Genomic DNA, 18,634 nt, shown 5'->3' on the forward strand with positions numbered 1-18,634 from the left:
AAATCAAAGTTGAGAACTATTACTTAAGTCAAAGTACAAATGAAACCTTAACCCGAGAAATGGAAATTTCCATTCTACTCATTAAATGTATAAAGCCTGCATATGTAAAGAGAACGAGGTGACTCAAATCATTGTGTGAATCTGGCTGCGTGCCAAACATACAATCTTTAGTTAAAAATTTAAAAGTGTAGGGACTGTGTGTGTGTGTGTGTGTGTGTTTTATTTCAGTTTGTTTTTCTTAAACATTCGTTTGTATAGACATAACACATCAACTTCAGATAATTGTTGGTACTCCTATGATGCTTAATTGTATTCCAATCCTTCTACCTCATTTCCTAAACTAGTTCTCAGCTTGTTCCCCATCCTTAATTAGGACTTTCATTTACTTGAAAACCTGACTAATACATATTTTTTAAAAAGTTTTGTATACATTTTTGTCACGTAAGAGGAAGTCCGTGGGGAAGACTCCAGATTCTTTTGTCTGTATACTTATGCTTCTTGCCTCCCAGTCCCAAGATGACCACTCCCCACTCCAGATCTATGCCCATGGTCCTGACAGAAAGAAGGGTACTACTGAGCCCATAGTCTCCTTTGGAAGCAAAGTCTCCTTTTCTCTGATTGGCCAGCTCTCTGTTCTAGAGGCACTACAGTTGAAAAGGATTCTGGGAAAAGTAGTTCTTTCAAGCAGGGCATATTATCATCACCCTCCCCCACCAAAACAACCCCCAAACACCACCACCAACAGTAATAATTATAGTTGTATTACTAAGAAGGGGAAATTGAATATGAAGGAGGCAATAAACAGTGTATACCATCCTCTCATTTCGGTATCACTGTATTTTATTACTGCGTTCTAGCATTCAACACAACTTGTAATCGTATATTCATTTATTTATTTTTAAGTCTCTTTGTTCATTATCTGTAGTTTGCCCTTTGTCTCTACAAGGTCAATGTCTGTTTACTCACCAATGTCTACACATCACCTACCATATTGTTTGGGACCTAGAAGAAACTTAACAAATATTTGCTCACTATAAATTGAACGAATGAGATTGCAGGAGTGAGTAAGAACAAGAGGGAATACAATTTCTTCCTTATCTAATTTAGCTCTACTCTATGAGTTCTATTTAGTAAATTGATTTTTTTAAATAAAAATATCTTTAGAGTTTTAATGCTACCATGTTTTAAGAGTGTTTTTATTGTATTCACTTTCAGTATAAGTCTGGAATAAATTACCAACCCTGAATTATAAAGATGAACAATGCTTTATAAAATAAATTAACTGAAGGATTGTTTTCAGAGTTCATATTCGATTCAGAGCATTACTTTAAAAATTCCATAAAACAGCACAAAATTTAATAAAATATTTTAAATATACTACAATATTATCACAGAAATAAAATTTACATAATCAAAATTATGAATCAATCATTGAAGCTGACTTCAAAGCTATTGACTTGGACTGTTCTAGAAACTAGTAAATGTTGTATCAAGGAACATGATTTAATTTCACAGAAATGTAAACATCACAACATCCCTTTTATACACCTCTGGTGTCCTCCACTCACGCTGTCTGAAACCTGCTGTGTGGATCGCCCCTCCCTCGAAGTCACACGTTCCCTCACCTCTAATCTCTCTCTTGACCCTTTTCCCAGACGGCAGGTGGTCAGCTAATGCCTGAGAAGTCAGCATGGGTGGTACATGTGCAGACTCAGCAAAGACATGGGTGAAAGACAGACTTAGAAAAAAATAAGAAAAAGCATTTCACTCACGCTTCTTTGAAAGAAGACTTTTAGCTTACCTAGCAGAGTCTTGCAAAAATCATGCTACCACAGCGTATCATTTAGGAGCCAGTTTAGAAAGGTCCCCTTTCCTTTCCATCAACTATTCAACACAGAGTTCCAGTGGAGAGGCAGCCAATGCTTGCTGGCCAGGCTTTCAAATCCTCGATTTTTCCATTTATCCAAATGACCTTGGGTAAAGCAAACATCTGCTCTCAGCACCAGCTGCGTCCTTGCAAGATGCAGCACAGAAAACTCAGTCCAGGTTTGTGGTGATGGACAGATGAGCAATGTTGGGCATTGTTGGAGGATGGGCAATGTTGATTGGAAAACAAACACTCTTGTAATGAATCATGTCATTCTCCCATCGAAAACCCTTCAAAGGCTTTCTATTGCTCTCAGAATAGAAATCAAACTGTTCACTGATCTCTTGACGTCTCTCAATTCACCTGGCATCACTGTTCCCTGTAGTCCTTCCGATCCAGTGCACTCACCTTCTTTCTATCTCATCAACCTCATCGTTATCGCAATGCTCCTCTGTCTGGATGGCTTCACTCCCAAATTATTCTATGGCTAATTTATCATTCATGCAACCACCCAAAAACCATCTGTCCAGTGGCTTCCTGTCCGACTCCCTGCCAAGACCCTCCCCAAGCAAACGCGCTCTTCACAGTCTTCCCAGCACTATGTGAACTGATTCTGTGTTACGTCTATCTATTCTGTTTCCTCTGCCTAACATGAAAGGTCCAGGAGGGCCATGGTGTCTATCTGAAACAGTGCATGGTAAATGTAAGTATTAAAAAAATACACAAAATAAATAATGTTTGTGTAAAAGGAGTGGATTTTGAGCAGTCTGGTTCAACACACTCACATTCTCCTTCGGCTCTAGCAGGGGTGTCCAAACTGAGGCCTGTGGGCCAACTGTGGCCCGCGATCCATTTTTCATTGGCCCGCAGCAAATTCCAAAAATACATTTAGTTTACTTAAATAAACCAGGTGAGGCAATACGGCCCGGCTGTTTGTGTATTTTACCACATGTGGCCCTTGGTGAAAAACGTTGAAAAAAGTTTGGACACCCCTGGGCTATAGAGACCAGCCAGAGAGGTACAAACAACGCCTGAATAGTTTGCAAGTAAATACTACTTACACACACAATGTCTGAGACATATGTAACCCGGACATCAGCTGTCAACTCATTCTCTTATTCATTCACTCATTCATCTTTTGTATGCCAGGTCCTTGATTCAGAGACACAATAGCAAGATCTAGTTAAGATAAATGTGAGATGTGAGTCTCCTGGCCCATGCCTTGTGGACATTTCAGACATTTGATATTTTCTCTGGAATTCTGCACTAGGTAAGGCACCAGGCAGAGTGATTTCCTGCTTCTGAATTCCTCTTTTTATGCATGTGCCATTTATTTTGCCTACAACCCATCACTCAGGCTTTCTCAATGCCCACATGTAAAAGCCCCCAGAGGCCTAACATGGTCATGAGTGAAATGGACTTTCCCATGATGGGGTGGGGCTGTTGGAGGGGGGAGACCCTTCGGCAGAGCAAACACATCACATGTGAGCACATTTAATCTTAGCATGTGCTCACCCACACCACGCTGGTTCCCATGCTGCCACTTCCCACACCATCTGACAATCCAGGCTCCATTCTTCCCTGCCCTCCTGGCCCTCAGAGAAGTTCTCCATAATCTCTTAAACAAGACTTGCTACTTAAAGTCTGTAGGCTGAGGTCTCAATATTTCATCCAACATTCCACGTGGCTCTTTTGAAAAACTTTACAACTAAAGCAATATCCTCTCTAAGATCCATTGAGTGTGCTTTGTTACCATATTAATATTGGTTTCACCTTATTACACTCAGGCATGCTCTCTGAAAGAAAGAATGGTTAGGCCAAAGCCTAATGGAAAGGATGGTAGGTGCCTCATGATAATTTCTTCACACTGACAATAACTGTTAAAATATTATAATGACAAAGTGAGTGTTTTGTACATGCCAGGCACTGTGGAGGCGCTTTACACAGATTATCTTATTTGATCCTCACATCTGCCTTATATGGTAGGTACTGCATTATCACATTTTACAGATGAAAAAGCTGAGGACACACGGGTTAACCAATTTGCCCAGAATCACACAACCCGACAGATGTTTCTCCACATCACTGCTCTGACCAACCCGAATCATAGTTTCTGAAAGCAGAGGAAATACATTCCTTCTCAATGAGCTGAAATGCGATCCATGAGCACTGGTGTATTCTCCTCAGAGAAGTGGACGAAAGGAGAAGCCCAGTCATAGAATCTGATAGACAGGTACTGGATTGTTTTGTTCCCAGCTTATTAAAATGAAAAGCCAACGTTTACCACTGCTTAGTACATGCCAGACTCTGCTCAACACTTTCAAAACTTAATCATATTTTAACCCCACAAACCTTGAAGGCAAGTATTAGACATATTTTTTAAATGATTCTCTGACAGTTTCAAACCGTGAGGTCACAAATCTGGTGAGAAGTGGACCTGGGCTTCAGCTCCAGTGGAGAGTTTTTAAATGCTGTAGTGTTCTGCTTCCCTCCATGCTGAATGTTCTGCTTCCCTCCCTCTGAATTTACCTGGGGAAGAGTGAAGACATTTGTCACTTTGCTGGCTTATGGCTTCTTCCGAAGCTTATGATCTACATTATGTCATGTCTTCTGTTGGTGTAAATTGCATATAACTGTATCTCACCCTTCTTAAAAAACAAAACAAAACAAACAAGAACAGAAAGAAAAGATATCTATGAAATCATTCGAAGTAAGCAGCATTTTTCCACTTCCATTGCATTTTATAATAATCCGATAATATAATAACAAACTCATGGAGGTAGATATAACTTGCTGAGACTTTTACTTTTACTGATGACCTTAAAATGTGATGGAGTCTTGTCATGTTTATTACGTATCTTTCCTATAAAAGAAATTTTAGAAATACCACTTTGCTTCAAAGGTCTAATATTAGTAATCCATTAAACAGAAATTAATCCAAATGTTGATATGTGGGGAAGATAATGGTGAGTTTCTCCCAATTTACCTTGGTTCAGCTATATTGGTTTTATATGATTATATCCTCTGAGGGTCCTCAAATACTCTAACCAGCCATACTTCTAAAATAATTGAGAAGCAGTAGGTATCTTTAAGTAGTGAGTAATCTTTTAGAAGACATAAATCTGATGGCTGCTGGCTCCTTCAAGATTTATCACAATGGCTACTGGAAAAATGCTTGTTTTCTACCAAGTGACGTCACTTGAAATTTCGGGTGCTGAACCATGCCTTGCAAATCAGAGGCACACAGTGAATGTTTGCTTTTGTGTAGTGGTTTGTTTATATGTGAAGTGCTCTTAGAAAACTGAGTTTCAAACTGCAGCATTACAGAGCGTGCTAGACATCTATTGCTAGAAATCTCAGTGCTTTAAAACAACCATTTATTTCTATCTGTCATTGCTCTGTGGGAGGGCTGGGCTCAGTTGGGCAGTTCCCACTCTGATTCTCTCATGTAGTTGTCATTAGATGGTGACCAGGGTGAGAGTCTTCTTGAAGAGCCACCTCTCAATTGGGATGGATGCCCCTAGTGGTTCACACACATGTCTGGAGTCGCTGGCTGTTAGCGGGGAGCCCAACTAAGGCTGCCAATAGATCACTTTCACCTGGTCTTTCCATGGGGCTTGGGCTTCTCACCTCAATTCCCTGAGGGGATGTCCGAAGGCTGTCTGTTACAAGGGGTTCTAGCAAGTTTGAGGCTTATTCGGTCCTGCTCTCAAAAGGCCCACAATGCCATTTCTGCCACATTCTGTTGATCAGTCAAGTCACTAAGGATAGTACAGATTTGAGAAGATGAGAGACTCCGCCTCTTAATGGGAGGAATAGCAAAAAATGGGCAGCCATCTTTAATCTCTACCCTGACAAGGTAGAGAAGTCCTACACACCAACAGTGGCATGCCACCCCCTCTTTATTTGACCCTGCGGAAGATGTGGCCCTATTGTCCCCTTGAGATGGACCTAGCCTCATAATCCTTCTGAACAAATAATTTTATAAATTTTGCACTGGTGAACAAAAGGGAGATGAAGGCTCTTGAGAATCTCATGTTTAAGACAGGCAGAAAAGCTTGTAAATTTTTTTTCACTTAAAAAAAACTGTTTTATAATAGATTTACATTTGTAGGAAAGTCACAAAGATAGCAGAGAGATTCCCTATATACCCCATGCCTAGTTCTTTTACATCAGTATAGTACATTTATCACAACGAACCAACATTTATAAAGTATTACTAACTAAAGCCCATGCATTATTCAGGTTTCCTTAGTTTTTACACAATGTCTTTTTTTTTTTTTTTTTTCCAAATAACTGGATGTTTTATTTCTTCATTGAGGAAATTAAATAACCAACATGACTGGCTACTGTAGACTAGATAGGCATTTTAATTTTTTTTAATTATTGAATTCATCAACTTATCAGCTTGGGAATAGGAGGAATGTTTACATAATATTGGTTTACACAGAGATTTTTGCAAAGACACAGACCCACTTGTGGATCCACTTGGAATAATTAAGTTAGCCAGTTGTATAAAAAAGAAAAAAAAGTAAAGGTGTTTGGTTTTTTTATATGTGTGCCAGTGCAATTCTGAGGCTCTTAGTTCCTACATAACTGTAGTACCTATTTTATATTTTTTTATCTCTACTGTCTCTTGATTTTCCCTTTCTTTATCTCAATTAGCAACAGTATTTTTCTGAGGAAGCAGAGCATCATTCTAAAAGGTTTATATCTAATGCCTTTATGGAAATCATATCTCCTTGTCTTTATTTCACTTATTCCATGGAAAGCAGAGCATAGAGTCTATGCTTGGCCATTATCTATACTTACTCTCTCAAAATAAATTTCTATTCTTATAGACTTAGAAGTCATGATGCAAAATTGAGAACCATGACATAAATTTTATTTTCCAATTCCCAGAAAATACGAGACTGAAAAAAAATTTCTATATTGAAATAACTCCAAAAAAGTTTTTTACAAATTCAACAGTTACCAGTTTACCTTTTTAACCCTGTCACCACCAACAACAAGCATTTTCCCATATTTGGTCTATGCAGTGTGAGAACTTGGCCTCGTATTCTCTTTGATGGAGAAGGAAAACATCTGGTAACAATTATATATATTATATACCTTCAAACACTGCAAGACTGTTATTAGGTTACCTTTCTTCTCTTCTCCAAGATAAGCAAGTCCAATGTTTTTAACTCTTTCTTGTAAGTTCCATTTTCTTTTTTTTTTTTTTATTAATTAATTTATTTATTAGTTTCAGGTGTACAAAACAAGGTAATACTTAGACGTTCATCATTTATATCCCTCATACTTACACAATGTCTTTTTGTCGCTTGTTTTCCCAGGGTCCTCCATGACATTTAGTCATCATGTCTCTTTAGGCTCCTCGTAACTGTGACAATTCTTCAGATTTCCCTTGTTTGTGATAACAATGGCAATTTTGAGGCGTACTGGTCAGGTATGTTTTTAGACTATTCCTCAATTGGGATTTATCTAATGGTTTTCTCATAATTAGGCTGGGGTTATGGTTTCCTGGAAGACCACTGATGTAACATGGCATTCTCATCACATTATACCACAGTACATACTATTTACAGGACCTAACGTTGTTGTTGAGCTGGACCACCTGGCTGAGGTGATGTTTGTCAAGTTTCTCCTCTGTAAGGCTATTCTTTCTTTCCTCCTTCCCACAGTGTCTTCTTTGGAAAGAAGTCGCTATATGCAGCCCACATTTAGGGCATGGAGAATTCCGCTTCACCTCTTCAAAGGCAAATAAATTATTAGAATTCTTCTGCACAGAACATTGGCCTATTCTTCCCAAATTATGTATTTATCCAATTATTTATTTATACCAGTATATATACTGAATATTGATTTTATATTTTAGGTGTGATCCATTACCACTTTATTTGCATTGTTGCTTAAAATCTTCTAGTTTTGGCCCCTGGGATCTCTTTCGGTTGGCTCCTATGTCCTTTTGACATATTGCCATCAGTGTGGGTGGTTTGTTTTGTTTTGTATTTTAGCACTTCCTTACTTTCTGGCCCTTCAAGACTCTTTAAGCTCATTTTGTGTATTTCCTATCCCAATCCCAGAACCAGCCATTTTTTCCAGGAAGACATTTTATTGGAGAATGGAATTAGCAACCAGTATCTGAGCACTAAATGTGCTCGTTGATGCAAGCTTATTGTTGGTTCTAACATATGTGTATATGCTAATCTGTGCATATGCACATATCTATAAAAATTTCTATACATACTTATCTGTATCAATATTAAGCTAAACAAGAGTTCATACTAATGACTCCAGGTCTGATGCATTACCTCACAGATTATTCTAGCATTCTCCCTTGCTTGTCTGTAACTTCCCACTCTACCAATGAGAAACCAGGTTCTCCCCATCTGCCATCCACTTACTTAATTGTTCAATTCCAATGTACATGTAATATATGTATAGTGGTGTCAGAACTATTAACTGCCATCTCTGTGGGGGAAACGCCTTTGTCTACTACAGTGCTTATGTGAAATTCCTTTTGGCTTTAGTCTTACAGACTTCACTCATCTCCAAAGTTACTTAGATCAGCACCTTTTTCTCTCATCTCCTTCAGCCAGCTTGTTTCATACATCTGTAATACAGTTAGATTCTTTTGTCATGGTCTGCATTTCATCCTTGGATCCCTTGATCTCCTGAATGCTTTATTTTTAATTTGCATACATTAATGTTCACTCCTTGTGCTGTAAAGTTCTATGGGTTTTTGACAAACACATAGTGTCATATATCTGCCATTATTGCATCATACAGAAGAGTTTTACTTCCTAAAAAATAACCCCAAAAAGCAAAAACGTGTGCTTCACCTATTCCATCATGCCTCCTTCCACACTCTGGCAGTCACTGATCTGTTTACCATCTCTATAGTTTTGCCTTTTCCAAAATGCCATATAAATGGAATGATATAGTATGTAGCTTTTTAAGGCTGGTTGGCTTGTGAATTTTGAAAGTAAAAATTAAGGAAACAGGGAAAATGGAGAGCAGATTACTACTGAAAATGCATGCAGTGAAAATGGTGACATAGATAGATTTTTAAGGAAAAATGACATTTGACTTTCCAATGAAGTATAATATACATGCAGAAAGGTGACAAATGACAAGGGTAAAGAGTATGACATTGGAGAAAGGTAGACAAGTAGATCAATAGAACAGATTAGAAAAGTCCAGAAATAGACCCACATGGTATGGTTGACTGATTTTTGAAAAGGTGCAAAGGCAATTAAATAAAGATAGGGTCGTCTTTTCAATAAATTATGCTAAAACATGCACACACATAAATTGAGGCTCATTGCATATCTTGTACCCTATAGAAAAATTAACTCAAAATTAATCATAGACTTAAAAGTGAAACCTAAAACCACAGATTTCTAGAAAACAAAAACAAAAACAAAACCACAAGAGAATACCTCTATGACCTTGAGTTAGGCAAAAATTTCTTAGATATGACATCAAAAGAATAATCCATCCATTTCTTTAAAAATTGATAAATTGAACTTCACCAAAATTGTGAACTTTTGCTCTTCAAAAGACAAAGTTAAGAGAATGAAAAGGCAAGCCACAGTCTGGGAGAAAATATTTGCATAACTCATATCTGACCAAGGACTTTTATATATAAAGAATATATAAAGAACTCTCAAAATCCAACAGTAAGAAAACAATTCAATTACAAAATGGACAAAATACTTAACAGGCATTTCACTAAAGGAGATATAGGGATGGCAAATAAGCACATGAAAAGATGTTCAACATTGTTAGTGATTAGAGAAATGTAATTAAATCTACAATGAGATACAACTCCACACCCAACACCATGGGGTAAAAGAGGAAAACTAATCTGACACTTCCAAGATGCAGAGCGATTGGAATCTTATTCATTGCTGGTGGGACTACAAAGTGGTACAGATACACTTTGGAAAACATTTTGGCACATTTTTATAATGTTAAATATACACTTACCCTCTCACCCCACTGGGTATGTACTGAAGTGGTATGAAACTTATGCTCACACTGTAACCTATAGAGAAATGTTTACGGTGGTTTTACTCATAATCTCTGCAAAGTGGAAACTGTCCCTCAACTAGACAATGGATAGAAACCCTCATCCAATGGAATATTCAATGATAAAAAAGATTAAACTATTGAAACATGGAACAACATGGATGGATATCAAATGCACGATTCTAGGTGAAAGAAGCTGGACTCAGAGGCTACATACGTACAATTCCATTTCTATGACGCATTTGTAAGGGAAAAGCTATAGGGTGGAAAGCAAACTAGTGGTTGTCATGGTTGATGATGGAGGAAAGGATTGACTACAAAGAACAAACACGAAGGAATTTTTTGAATGATGGCAATTTTCTGTATCATGGCTGTGGTGGTGGGTATACGATTCTATACATTTGTCAAAACCTATAGAACTTTACCCCCCCCCTCCCCGAGTGAATCTTACTTTATATACATAAAAAGAAAGTTGACCAACAATAAGGTTGGCACAGAGGTTAAATAGTATACTGTTAGGATGACACATGCCTCGATTTCCTGCCCTCCAGTTCCAAGAACTTTGTTAAAAAATCTTTCAAGGCCTCACCTCTATGGGGCTGCTGGGGTTGAGATAAACTTGGGCTGGAAGAGTAAGTGTCTAGGTTAACAGTCTTGAAAGAGCCCTAGGCCAACTATGCTGCAAATCAGTCCAAATCCACTCTGGCTACGGACTCTGTCTTTTTATTTTCCCTTGGAGAGCAGAAACCTTCTCTTTGCTGCCCTCTATTTTTGTGATAAATTCCCATTGTTATCCCTCAAGTCAAGACTTGTCTCTAGAGGATATTGCCTATGGCTGGACACAAAATGGTGGCTCCCAAAATGCTTTCAGGAAACATACTGTTTTGCCTCTCTCTTCTTTGTCTTATCATTGGGATCCCAATGGAATTTTGTCAGGTACACAAACTTTCCGAGACATGGTAGATCTGAAAACTCACGGACGTGTTCTCCCGAAAGTAAGTGCCTGTTTTCCTGTCAGATACTATTTCAGCATCATCTGACAAAAGGATGGATGGTAATCATGACAATGGAAACACACTACATGTAGTCCACACTCTGGGAATCCGAGGTAGGGAAAATGGTAAATAACGAGTATTCCTCCCCACCTACAAAGGGCTGTATGAGCAGGTGTTATGAGGTAGACTTCTTGGATCAATATTTCACAGAGCCAATTGCAATAAGGTATAAAAATAATTTCAAATGCCTCAACTCTAGCTCACTGGCCAGCTTTTCAGGAAATCCTGAAAACAGCTTCTGAAGTCCTTTCATTCCATATCAGTACACACTGGCATGGCTTGTTTCCCATGCTTAGAAGAAACAGCCTCCGGGTCCTGTAACTTGAGCAAGGTCAATATGTCACCAGCACCGTCCACATACACACTATCAAATTGTGTTCAGGGTTCGCCATGGCTGTGAACCACAGGAGTGGAATGAAAGCTGGGACAGAGACAAAGCAAAACTGCCCTTTTAAGTGAGTGCAGGGGTGCCCAGGACATAGAGAGGCGCCCAGCATCTCCTAATTGTACCGTCTGCACTGGTGATGCCACCTCCCAAGGCTTCCTCTAGCCAACAATGTTCCAAAAGAACAGTAAGGATTTCGACTTGATGTGTGTTTTTTTCTCCCGTCAATGTTGCAGATTCTTTTAGACAGAAACATGGCAGGGTGGTATTGTGCAAAGGGCGATTTGACAGTGATACACCGACTTTCTCTGAAGCTTGTTGTCCATTAAAATGATTTAGGGTAAAAGGAAAAATAAGGTGATTTGTAGTTGAGAGAAACCAAATAATAAATTAGTATCTTTTCAGAGGGATGTAGTAGGAAAGTCACTGGAAAAGAAGGCAAGGATGAACTTGGCACCTTTTCCTTACTAGCACCATGAACTTGGATGGACCGCTTCACCTCAAGAAACCACCATTACCATGTCGATAATAATGACCGTCTTGCCTAATTCACCTTTAGTGCACATGACATTTCCCTCCACAATAAACCAAAGGACATTTTCTTTATCTTTCTCGATTCCAGAAGGAACTATCACATTGTGTGTATGCAGCAGCTTTCAACCCTGGACTCTAAGACAGTTTACAGAGAGGTACCACTAACCCCCAAGATCTCAGTGACGGATGGGGAGGAAATAAAGAGCTTACTCAATCAGATACTGGATATTTATTGAATGCCTACTATTTACCCTATACTCATTTATACTACGTCATGTCCTTTGACCTTTATTGTGAATCTCTATGATAGGTATTGTAATTCCCATTTTACAGATCAGAATATTGAGACTCCAAACATTTAAATAATCTATGCTATGTAACACATCTAGCTCCAATACTCAGAGCTAACTTTCCATCTCAGAACAGAGAAAATGTCATCCCATGTCTTCCCCAAATCATAGAGTCGTCACTCTGTTACATTACCTTCTTGACTTCAAGTAAATACTTTCCTCATTAGCTTTCTTATGTGGTCACATAGCTTTTATAATAATTAAGAATGTAGGAGCCTATACGTGGGATATAAAACTGAAAACAAAGGAACAAGACAAACGAATAAGGAAACAAAAACTCATAGACACAGACAATATAGTTTGGTGGTTACCAGAGAGTAAGGGGTGGGGGTGTGGTAGATGAGGGTCAAATATATGGTGATGGAAGGAGCACTGACTCTGAGTGGTGAATAAACAGTGTGATATATAGATGATGTATTGCAGAATTATATACCTGAAACCTATATAACTTTGCTAACCACTGTCACCCCAATAAACTTTAATTTAAAAAAAAAGAATGTGGGAGCCTTGGTCAAATTGCCTAATTCAGTTCCATTTATTAGTTGTGTCACCTTAGACAACATGTTAAACTTTTCTTGAGTTTCAGTTTCCTATACATAAAATGACATTACAATACAATCTACCTATTAGTATCACTGTGAAGATTAAATGAGATAGTATATATACAGTGTTAGAATTATGCCTAGTATATAAGTATATATCAATACTAAATCCATTCTAAAGGTTAGGCAATAATAGCATCATAACAAAAATATTTTTAAACAAATATTAAACATAGGGCCCTGCATTCACTGACTTCTATACATGACATAAAGTTTGATTCAATTGTTGACTAAAAGGAATATAGTTTTGGGCTTATTTCCTTTTAAAAAAAAACTGTTAATTATGACTCAGACTGAGAACTTAGACTTAGGTGTGCATTTCACTTAGGTGTGCATTTAATTTAACTTAGGTGTGCATTTAATTAATTTTGCAACTTGGCAATCTTTCCTTCTTTATGAGGAACTACAAAGATAGAAAAAGAAAATCACAACAAATACTTATAAATTAATTCTTTATTTGATAAATACCTTTTGGCAAAATACTTAGCAAAAGTCAAAAAACAAAAACAAAACAAAAAGCAAAAAAAAAAATGGTTATAGTAGAGAAAAAAACGATTACGGAGGTGAACAGTATATAGAAACACATCCTTAGAAAACTTATGACATCTGTCTGTTATTTTCTTTTGCCCGGAAATCCACAAAATATATTTAGCTGACTTCCTCATGTCATCATGTGTTAATAATCGATGCAGAGTGAAGAGGTAGGACCTCAGCAGATCACTCACATTTTGAGAGATCTGGGTTTGAGAGTTGGAGAGTTATGGCAATGTTGTGAAATAGTAGTTGACAGATCACATAACTTTCCTGCTGTCCAGGGGATGCTCATTACATTTGCTCACAAATCCTCACGTTCTCTTGGCCCTCAAAACCCACTGTAGGTCTTGGCCTGCCTCTCTAACTGTATCCTCTACTATCAATCATTTCCTGAATTAGTCAGGATAAGTTAGGCTATGAGTCTTTAACAAACAACTCCACCATCTCAGTGACTTAACGTAAAAGTTTATTTCTTGTTCAAATAGTTTCTTTCTGAGATGGGTGATGCCCAGACATCCATTCTCTATTTGATGAATGAGCCATCTCAACCCAAGACCTTTCACATTCACTCCTACAGGAAAAGATAGTCCAGAGAATCACAAGTGCCTTTTCACTGCTCCACTAAGGAAGAACACACATCACTGTTATTTGCATTTCGATGGAGCGAAAAGACAGATATCTCTGTCTAACTACAGGGAAACCATGCGAAATAGCGACTCTGTGTCCAGAAGAAAAGGACAGATGGATGTGGGTGATATCACACCAGCTTCTCCTCTGTGCTCCAATCACACTGACCTATTTATTTCTAGAATACTCCAAGCTTATTTCCATCTTAGGAATCTTTGTGCTAGCTCTTCTGTGGTGCAAATCAATACAGCATTCCATGCACAAAGGACAATTACAGCAAATGCCCCAGTCTGAAAACAATGCTTGTTTCTGTGTCACAAAGGGGGTCCTTGCATCTCACTCAAATGCCACCTCTTCAGAAAGGCCATCTCAGCCACATTCTGTTACACTTTCCTCCTTTAATTTAAGTAGAGCATTTACCACTATCTAATGTTTCCTTGCTTTTTAAGGTTTACTTCTTATCTCTTCTCCCTTGTGAAATATAAGCTCTAAGAGACCAAGAATTTATCTTATCTTCTTATCAGCTGGAATTTTAGCACCTGGCTTGGTCATGGTACATAATGGACAGCCAGTAAATGTTTGTTGAGATTAACGAATACGCCAGAAGGATATGCAAATCCAAGTCAGTGCCTATCTAATGACCAAAACTTATTGGACCAAACAATCTAATTCAAACTCCAATTCAATAATGGAATCCCATATACACTATTCCAGGTAGGAGAACATCCAGCCCAACTGAATGCACCTGGAAGACGTGCAACTCACAACTCATCAAAGGCAGCATAACTGCATTTACTGAGTGTGTGCTGTTCTAAGAACATCTCATTATAATAGAATTTTCTCTTTATTTATTACAATATTTTAATTACTATTATTGTTCTTATCCCTTTGAAAATTAAGAACTTGTGGTTCAGAGAAGTTTAGTCACTTTCCCCAGGTCACACAGTTAGTGATTCAAAACAAAGCTTATTTAATATCAATTTTAACTAGCTGCTCTAACGTTTTTCCAAAGGTCATCTATTCAGTTTTTGGATATGTGCAGTTGCTAGAATGAAATGTCTTCCTTTGAACCAAATGATGCCTCTCTATAACTTTTCATCATTAATATTTTTTTCACTGATTAGAGTCACTCATAACATTGCTCTGTCTTCAGCCTGGCAGCCATGACAAAATGTGAAGACAATCTTCAGCAAAGTGACATGATTTCCAGACTCTTCTTTATTATGGTTGCCATCTTTTTGATGTAGAGGAGCTTATCACCGTCCCTTTCAGAATGTGGTGCCAGCTGGGAATGGATGTCTCGGTCTGCTGTAACTAGCACACCGTATGATGGGCCATTGTTATTACTGACATTTACATCGTGTTCCAGTTTTGTGCAGCCTGTTTGTTGCTTTAGCTTCTTTAGCAAATGAGTCTTGCTAACAAGTCCTGGTGAGCTTCATCTAAAATATTCAACATTATTAAGAACAATCCATTCTTGTGTAATGAATTCTTCCAGCTTAAAAGATCCCACAGAGTCATCCCTATTAAACACAAAAAAGGAAGAAACAGAGAACAGAGCTTAACCTGCGTTGGTACCGAGGAAGGGCCCAACCTCATACTACAAACACCAAAGACTATTTGCTAGAATGAATTCCACGACGACCAAATGAAAAGCAACACGTGGATTCAGCTTATAAGCACTCTGAATTTTCATAGCACCAAAGACCCAGAGGGATTTTACCCACATCGGAGAGGATGAGGGCTAGGAGAATTTTGAGTGTACTTATCACAACCCACTTACACACACACCCGTGTCCATTTCCCTAGAACTATCTCTATGGGAAGACCTGGCAGGGTCCATGAACAGTATGGTGAATGCACCTGTGGGCAGGGCTGAACTGGGGGGTACCTGGAAGGAAAGTCTGCCTGAGTTTTTACGTGGGACATACACCTTTGTCGAGAGGGCTCCACAATGGCTTCCAGAAATGACACATTCAGATCCTCATACGAACACTGATTAAAAGACAGAAATAACCCCACAAATAAAACAGCTTTCATACAAAATAACATCTTTAAAAAGTTAGATGTTATTCTTACTGACATTCAAGAAGATACTATGTCATCAGGACAAGCCAGGACAATAAGAAAGAAGAGGGACTGAGAACAGGAGATTTGGGACATAAAAAATGTTAATTTTTGAATTAAACTATCAGTAGAGGCAATGAATCAGGCTCTTGCACAGTGTGTAGCTGAAATAAAAACATGATAATAGTTTGTTTACTTAAGTCTAGATAGAAATATTGAGGAAACAGTAAGATATGGAGAAACAGGATAGACCCAGGAGAGCCAATCTCTCTCTGGTTTCTAGAAGATGAGAAGGGTCAGAAAGCTTTTCGTTAAAGGGCCAGATAGTAAATATTTTAGGGCTTTGCCGGCTATACAGCTTCTGGCCCAACCACTGACGTCTGCCCTTGCAGCATGAAAGTAGCAGTAAATGAATGAGTGTGGTTGTGTTACAATAAAACTTTATTTACACAATCAGACGACGGGCCAGATTTGGCCTATGAAATGTAGTTTGCTGACCCCTGAACAGGTTCATCTCTGTAAGTTATCATCTCATCCTTTGTGACGTGATTCCCTCGCACAGCGTACAGCTAAGAGAAAAGCATGCTAATCCTTCATAGCACTAACGTAGGAAAATTAAATGGTACGTGCGGAGCTTGCCATTGTCCTGGGCTCAAGAAATAATAATGCTTATAATTTGAATTTTTATTGTCGACAAAGAAACACATGAATATATAAAGCATTATTAAAACTCAATAAGAAAATGATAGATTTTAAAGGTGTTTTCAAATATTTTAAAGGTGTTAGAAGCAAGGAACTAGCAATTCTAAAAATAAGAAACATATTAAATTCTTAATAGGGTAAAAAAAAGAGATCTCACTAGAAATAAACAATATTTACATATAATAGGGATGGCCCTGGTTTGATAAGAGAAAGAGATATTAAAACTTTTTTTCCCCCCTTTATTTGTTGGTGTTGATGAATGTGTAAAGAAACACATTCATCTACTTGTGATGGTGTCAAAACAGTACAATCCTAACTGATGGCAAATTAACATTTTCATTTTAAAGGCCACAAATATGCGGCCTTTGAGCCTGCAATTCCTCTTCCAGAAATACATCCCAAGGAAATAATAATGGATGGGAAAAATTCACCTCAAAGATGTTTCTTACAATTTCAGTGGGAATCATTACCTATAACCATTTTAAACAATTTGAATACACAACAGTAGAGTTTGGTTCAATACGTAAGCCATCCTCTAGACTACTTACTAAATAAAATCATTCAAATGATGTCCTAAGATACTTTTTCCTGCCTTTCCGTATATTCTAAATTTTCTCTAATATTCTTATGTAGTGAGAAAACAAAAATGGATTTGATTTTTTCAAAAACAAATGTTCTTAGAGTGTACACATATATTAGAATTTTTGGCTGCATGGGGAAAACACAAGGTATTCTTAACCAAAAAGGGAACTGAATGTTTCGGCTTACTAGAAAATAGAGGAATGGATGTCACAGCTTAGCTTACTAGATGTCTTACCAATGTCTTGCTGAAAAATAGAGGCATGCTGCAGGCTCAGGGCCTGCAGCAAGGGTGCCTGAACCAATTTCTCTCTTTCTCTCTGCTTTCTTCTGTGTTGCTTTCACGGCAGAGTGTGAGGTCGAAACAAAATTCCCAGCCAACCACAAGGCAGGTTCACTCAGACTCCATCTTGTCAGCAAGAGTTTTCTCGTCCACCCAGTTTAAAATAAAACCCCATCTCCCACACCTCATCCTGGACCCCTGCTTTCATTTTCTCCACCACCACTGGTATTCCAAATACTTGGGTAATGCTTTCTTCTCTTCTGTCCCTAGAACACATGCCCCTTATAGTGTCATCTTATATCATGTTATGTTTGTTGTCATCTTATGTTTGTTGTCACCGCTAAAACTCCAGTACCTGAAACTGCTTTGCACACAGTAAGTGCTCAAGAAATACTCATCTAATAAATGAATGAATGACTACGAGGCTAAAACCAAGCAGGAAAGCAAGTAAAAATAGCATCAATGAGATTGTCTGCTGTTAGAGACCTTCCTACCAAAAAACAGCTGAGTGCTCAAACTCTACCAACAATTATGAGTAGTAATAAGGTAAGTGAGGGGTTATAGGTGAAGTGGGAAGTGATATTTCCACTTCAGAATCCTTGGGGAAACCAATACAAATTCAAATATCTGAATCCTACCACCAACCGGTTATGGAATAAAACCCTGAGCGTGGGGCCCAGGAATGTGCATTTTATTGCACTCCCCGGTACCCCCTGAGTAGATGAAATTGTGTGACTCACTAGAAAAAACATCACAGTCACTACAGGTGGACACTGGTGACACGGACAGCTTGAAAATGGTTTATGAGCTCATCTGTATCTTCAGCAGAAAAGAAAGATTGACACTGCTCCTCAGGGTTCATATTGTGGCAAAAAAACAACCCTTCATTTGCTTTGCTTAAAATCCCTCCATGAGTGCAAAGCTCAGGAAGGGTGCTCTTGGGTGACATGGTAAAAGGTAGGAAGACTAAAGAGCTTTATGGGCAGTCAAATAGGTTTGGAGTTACTCCCAA

This window comes from Rhinolophus hipposideros (assembly GCF_964194185.1).
Source record: "Rhinolophus hipposideros genome assembly, chromosome: 22".
NCBI lineage: Eukaryota > Metazoa > Chordata > Mammalia > Chiroptera > Rhinolophidae > Rhinolophus > Rhinolophus hipposideros.